Raw genomic sequence first — 6395 nt, forward strand, 5'->3', positions numbered from 1 at the left:
CTTATGGCTAACAACCAAGCTAACCAACTCGCTAACTGGTATAACACCAGCTTGGAGAGGTTTTTGTACTTGCTAATGCATGTACCAGCTTGCTGGCATGTCAGTGGTTAGCTCCCCAGTCAAAAGAACTGTCCTATGTCAAAAAGACTGCAAATATATGCAAATGAATTTCTCTATCACTTTTAAGTTAGACCATGCTCACCAGTAGGTGAAAACATCTCAATCATATATAAAGGGATTAGCTACGTCCTGATTAAAAGCTGAAAGAACACAGTTGCAACAGGAACTGGGGTGATGGTGGTTGCTGCTCTAATAACCCTAAAATTGGGTAGATTAGAACTTACTGAAACAGTCCCACCCACCACAGTGATACGTAATTACTGATGCACGTTTGACGCTGATGGGGCTTGCAGGTAGGATGTGATTTGCTCGCGTCAGCGCAACTCTTTGTTTGAGCTGTTGAGGACAGAGCAAAGGCAGAGGTTTCCAAACTTAAAGTGGGACATGTCACTACGAAGTGGGAGGCTCTGACTGTGTTTAGAGCATAGACTGTACAGAGGTTTAGAGTCTGTCGTTGCCAGAAACACAGATGTGTCTTTCCAGTGCTTAAAAAACAAGCATTAGCACGAGCCCTGCTAATGAGATGAAGAGGAAGAACAGCTTGGGGAATTCAGGCTTGTGAAGGACCTCCGTTTCCACGGCAACTGGTTTCAGGTCAACTGTTCCTTTACTTTCCATGCCTGTCTGGATGCCTCGTTTCTATTGGCCGTGTGGGTGTTTGTCACAGCACACAGCAGTCAAAGTTCAATTAGGTTGAGCTGTGACTGTGGTGTCGCCTAACTGTGTGCTGCACCAGCAAACCATTGCGGTGCGGCAGGCACAAGCCATTGCAAATCATGCGTTTCAGAGCGCAGCAGTGCTGTTGCCGCATCCTGTCGAAAGCTGCATGATGCGATCCATCAGCTAAAACAAAACAAAGCTAACTAAATAGTCAATGAATAAGAATCTTTAAACTGAACTAAGCGAAATGATTCAAATCAGCAAGCTGTCTAAGATCAGTCGCAGTTGAACTGTGGAGCTTTTTGTGTGCAATCAGAATCAGTTCCAGTATCCAGAGATATAAATCATTATGTGTTCATGTCAGGACATCAGTCCTGGCATTGCTAAAAAGAAAGTAAACAGATAAATACCCCACAGATGTTTGAGCAGAAAATAACAACTAACTTGATTCTACGATATTTTTTTCAGTGAGGGTGGAGGGTCGCTTGTTGGATACTTCTCTGCAGCCTGTACACACACCCACTTCTTTCTCACCTGGATCCACCTGCCTGTGCACTGGTCTTTTTACTTTCGTTTGAAAGAACAGGCGCCACAATCATGTCCTGGCACCTGTAGTAAACACCTGTACTTTGATAAAGAAGTAAGTGCACCACTAATGGAAACAGTAATAAACATATGTGGAAGCAGACTACAGGGATTACAGGGTTGTGTGAGAGACAATCTCTGGTTTGAACTCAAATAAACACAGTGTAAAATTAAGATGGGATATACCATACACATAGACAAATGTAGGCACGCACACATACAGTATCCACACACAGCTTCTGTCTTCTCTCTGTAAAATACACCCTCACATGCCTCATCAACCCTCCCACAGATCAGTGAGTAGCTGCTTAGGCTCTGAGACCTAGCCTTTTAACCCAGGTTATGTGTAGCCTAGTGTGTGTGTGTGTGTGTGTGTGTTTGTGCGCAGCAGGCCAGATGGTAAGGAGGGTGTTATGTTTACAGATCTGTCCCAGATCTTTGCTACGTAGCTCTCCTCCTCCTCTGCTTTCTCTCCTTCCACAGACAACACACACACACACACACACACACACACACACCATGCTATCCCTATGGACACTTTTCAATCACTATATTCATTCCCTAAGGCCCCTTACCTTACCTTAACGATGAGGACTACATGCTGAACCTTGAACCTGGAACTACATGTCTGAAGGTTGAGAATAAAATGTGCAATGAGATGCTTCTGAACATATACATGTTTATTGTTTTTACATCATCACATCGATATTGCTGTGGATTAAGGGGAACCTTATAAACAAGTTTGGTGAAGTCTGCACTTGAGGCAACTTTCTGATTTGATAAACTCTGACTAGCTTTTATCAACACATGTTAAATGTGTGTTGACGTCTGGACCTTTGGATTCTGCCATTAACTTCCATCTCGCTCATTTTCATCTTCCAGTCATCAGCCTTTAACTTTACATGGGATTAATTTATGTTTTCCATACAGTAAAGGAAACCTTTAATGAGTTAGAAAACCTATAAGTAGTTACAAAAATGTTCTTTCAGAAACCAAGACAAGAATACTTACTTTAGATTGACAGATTGTGGTTTTGGAATTATCTAAAATACCATCATTTACATGAAAGACTGGACGTTTGAAACTAGTTAAGCAAGGAAACACTGAGGAAACATGATGTTGCACAGAGAGGGGAAATTGTCAACTTGTATTACTTGAATATTTATTATAAATTGTTTTATGTTTTTCTATTGCTGACTGTGGGAAGTATATTAAACTAAACTATAATGAAGTGAGGAGGCATGTGGGAGCACTCGTTACACCCTCCTTCCTTTCATTACTCACGGATACACTCTTCTCTCTCTGATTAAGTCATCTTCTGACAGCAGAAATGGAGCAAACAAAAGACTGAAAGACGAAAGACAAACTCTCTTCCACATCCTTCCACACTCTCTCACAAATATCATGAGCGAACGCCAAAGGTTTGGCATCAGCACTGGCCCAGCTCTCACCTTGTGTCCTTTGACCCTTGAACACACCCAACTCTCCGAGCCGCTGTTCAATGCCAAAATCCACACTTCTCTTGTTTGAGTGAGTGAACATTTCCATGGACAATCCTGCACCACTGCCTTTGATAGATAGCTGTTGGAAAACCACATACGCATACACTGAGTCAAAGAAAATAAATGCACAATAATTGATCCATTCATCAATGACTTGTTGGCAGATGGAGAGAAATGTAGGCACCGATAAAATGACATAAATTAAATTATATCTTACTCAACTCTTGAAGGAGACACTTAGAGCTGTAATTACTTCATATATCCCTGTGGGCCAGCTCATTACCTGGCACTGGTACAGCGTTTTAATTAATGTGTGTTTGAGATTTGTCTCTCATAATTACATGACTGCCGCTGAACATCTCATGCATGTAACCCTGAGACATTATCCCATCAAAATAATCGACTTGTTTCAACAATGCTTGTCGCCATTACTACCCGCAAACAACAGCTTCTGAGACTGACTTCGGTCCATACTTGTTGAAAGAATGTGTTCCTGGTAATGTTATTGCACACTGAAACAAGAAGAAAGAACTTGAACTTGGTCCCTCAATAAGTACTGTAGAAGTGGATGTCATTGCTCATCTGTTCTTGACAGAGTATATTTCTTTGTGGCTGTTTGGGTAGATGTTGTTATCTACTGGACTGTGATGAAAATTCAACATGGTAAATTAGTGGAAATGCAAACTAATTCTCCATCAATGCCAAACTTGCCCCTTTGAGATAATACGTAGAGAGAAATCATCTGGCTTTAGGTTTACACACATTTTAACTTAGATTTCTTGTCTCCTCCGTCTATCTCAGCATGTCCTTATGGATCGACCATACTGACACGACTGAAGAAAGAAAGAAAGAAAGAAAGAATGAAAGAAAGAAAGAAGGAAAACTAGCAGATGCTAATTAGCCGAAGGATATTTCTTGCAAATCATTTCACTGAAAACTTCCCTGAAAATTCTGTGATAGGAGAGAAGACAGGTATTCAATTTTCATGTGAAACTAGCAATTCAGCTAGCAGTTGTTCCATCAGCTGCCATCATTAGAGCAGACAGACCCTGTGAGGCGCATTAATGGATCTAGGTAGAATGAGTCTCACCTAAGCATTTGGATTTTTAATCCATCTAGAGTGATTCTTCGATGCATTTACACTTAACTGTTTTGGTATCTGATAGCTTTTTGATGAGGTGTAAATGAGGCCAGTGACTCTCGCAGGTAACTAGCCCTCCGTGGTAATCTCATAGCCCGTTACCAGTGGACAGGAAGCAATAATTGTTGTACAAACGTCTAAGCCGGACGATGCAGAAAGAATCATTGTTGGTGTTTTGGACAGTCCTGTGAAATTGGACATGGAAAAGTAGTCATTTTGTATGGTATAAGACAAGAATCAAACTAACAGTAAACCAACAATCTCCTTGTTGTCAAACCTGCTTTTTGAACGCTCAGCTAAGACAGCTCTCTGAGTTACATCAGCTCTCACATAGGAAGTCATTATATATTGACATCAGGTGAGAACATCAAGTGGATGTTTTTTTTCATAGTTGTGATAAAGTTTGAATCTACATTATTGTCAGACTTGTTTAAGTTTGCATATTACAAACAATACTTAGTTAAAACATATTGTTGTAGAATAAAACAGGACAGAAATGATAGATGTGTTATTTTTTTTTGTCTTTTCAATTACAATTAAAAAAATATTTTAACAAAACAAAGAATATTTCATTTTATCCTTTTCCCAATGTGAACATGGTCTCAAAGTCTTTACTAAGCAACTTTAATGCTGCATGTTCTGTGGAAAAGAGTTTTGGGCAGAATCCAAAAATGTTATTAGAGTTTTACAAAACAAAGAGTTTCTGATAAGGCTTAAGGGCAGAATATCTAATACCAAGAAAAAAAAAACATAAAAAACATTTGACACACTCACAATCTGACATTAAAAGTATAACCAAATAACCAATTCCAGTTGCTTTGAGATACTATGACCTGGACAAATGAGAATATTCACAATTTGACATTAAAAGTAAATATAAGGTAGGTGCATTTAGAAGAACAAACTTAACTGGAATAATATCAAATTAAACTATATAAAGTAAATGTAAGTAAATGTGCAGCAGTTGTTCAGTAACTCCCTAGTAATTCTCAGCATGCATCTCATGTTTACAGCGTGTCTTATCTTTCCATGTGATGAGCTCTGGCTGTCTGTAGATGTGGACCAACCTGCTCGGCATCAGCTGTCAGCACTGACTTCCTCTTGCATAGCTTTCATACTCCACAGGTGAAGAAACTGTGCGTTAGAGTTCACTGGGAAGAAGACAGGATTTGGCAGTCCATATGAGAGCTGAGTTTGACCTTTGTCCTTTCTTCAAAACATATAAAGAAAGTATATTTCAGTTTTAGACACAAAAATCACTGATCACTGTTCTGGCCATATCTCAGATAAAATAGAGATTTAATCCTACAAACTCTGCTGAGACTTGGACGAGCTTTGATCTTACTGTCAGTGTTTTGAGAGCTGTTATTTTTTTGATACAGGTGAGACGTATCCAGATTTGTCTTGGCAGCCTCGTTCTTTGTGAATTAGGTAATCATCAGGACACATTCAGGCTTGATGGGTGAACTGAGCTTGTCTCTTTTTTTCAGTTTTCTCTGCTGCATAACATCCTCAAGGCATTGAGAGTACTGCACACGCACAACAGCTTTAACTATCCATTTAATAGTTACAGTTCTGTTGTTAAGACTAAGGAAACAGATCATGCTTAAGTCCAGTTTTGGTGTCGGGTAATCTTTTCTCATGAAATCCCTGAACACAAAACTTAAGCACTTAAGTTAGCTGCTGGGGGTGGCAGCTAGCTCACCCCCACTAGGCCTGGCGCTAAACCTGAGAAGAACATATAGTGGGTTGCTATAGTTGCTTTCACAGCAATCCTACTTAATTAACCTGCAGCAGAAGTACTTGCATGCAGTTTTACTTTGGATAACCTATGGATTATAATGGACGATTATAAAGGGCGTTCATTTAGACTCCATGTGTTTTGACTTCCAAATAGGTTTTTAAGATAATTTAGTTCAAGTGGAAATTAGTCTAATTTATTTAATTAGATATGACATAAAAATACACAAATAAGGTTGAAATTCTTAAAAAAAAAAAATTAATTAACTTTTAATATGTTTGCACTCCTTTGTATTTATGACCTTGATTGCTCAAGCACTTTGCAAAAAATGTTTCCTCCTTCTAAATAGATCTCACTCAACTTGACAAATTGCCTCACATGTTGATCTGGAGCCCAGATCAGCACTACGGCGATCCTGGCAGACTCCTGCACTGACTGGGTCACTGTGTTTCCCAACCAGACAGACAGCGCTTTGAGGCTTGTTATAACCCCCCTGGAGTCCCAGAAAACAGGCGTCTATTGAGCCAGCCAGCGCACTTTCCACAATGTCATGGACTAATTCATGTCAAAGTGGGGCTCTCCCTCCATGATTGGACTCAATTACAGTTGCTGAGGCGTGAAAGCACAGCCCCAGGCACATTGAAAT

General features: G+C 39.8%; 1 long non-coding RNA gene across 1 annotated transcript; it reads right to left on the minus strand.

Annotated features, from left to right (window-relative positions):
* Positions 1 to 1224: 1224 nt before the first annotated feature.
* LOC139605686 (uncharacterized) lies at positions 1225 to 6030 on the minus strand. Its single transcript, XR_011684446.1, has 2 exons — positions 5076 to 6030; positions 1225 to 2946 (listed from the first exon to the last, which is right to left on the minus strand). It is a non-coding gene; the product is annotated as an uncharacterized lncRNA (long non-coding RNA).
* Positions 6031 to 6395: the final 365 nt, after the last annotated feature.

Source organism: Trachinotus anak, unplaced genomic scaffold, assembly GCF_046630095.1.
Source record: "Trachinotus anak isolate AG129_WGS33_773 ecotype Australia unplaced genomic scaffold, CSIRO_AGI_Tana_v1 ptg000002l, whole genome shotgun sequence".
NCBI classification, from domain to species: Eukaryota; Metazoa; Chordata; class Actinopteri; order Carangiformes; family Carangidae; genus Trachinotus; species Trachinotus anak.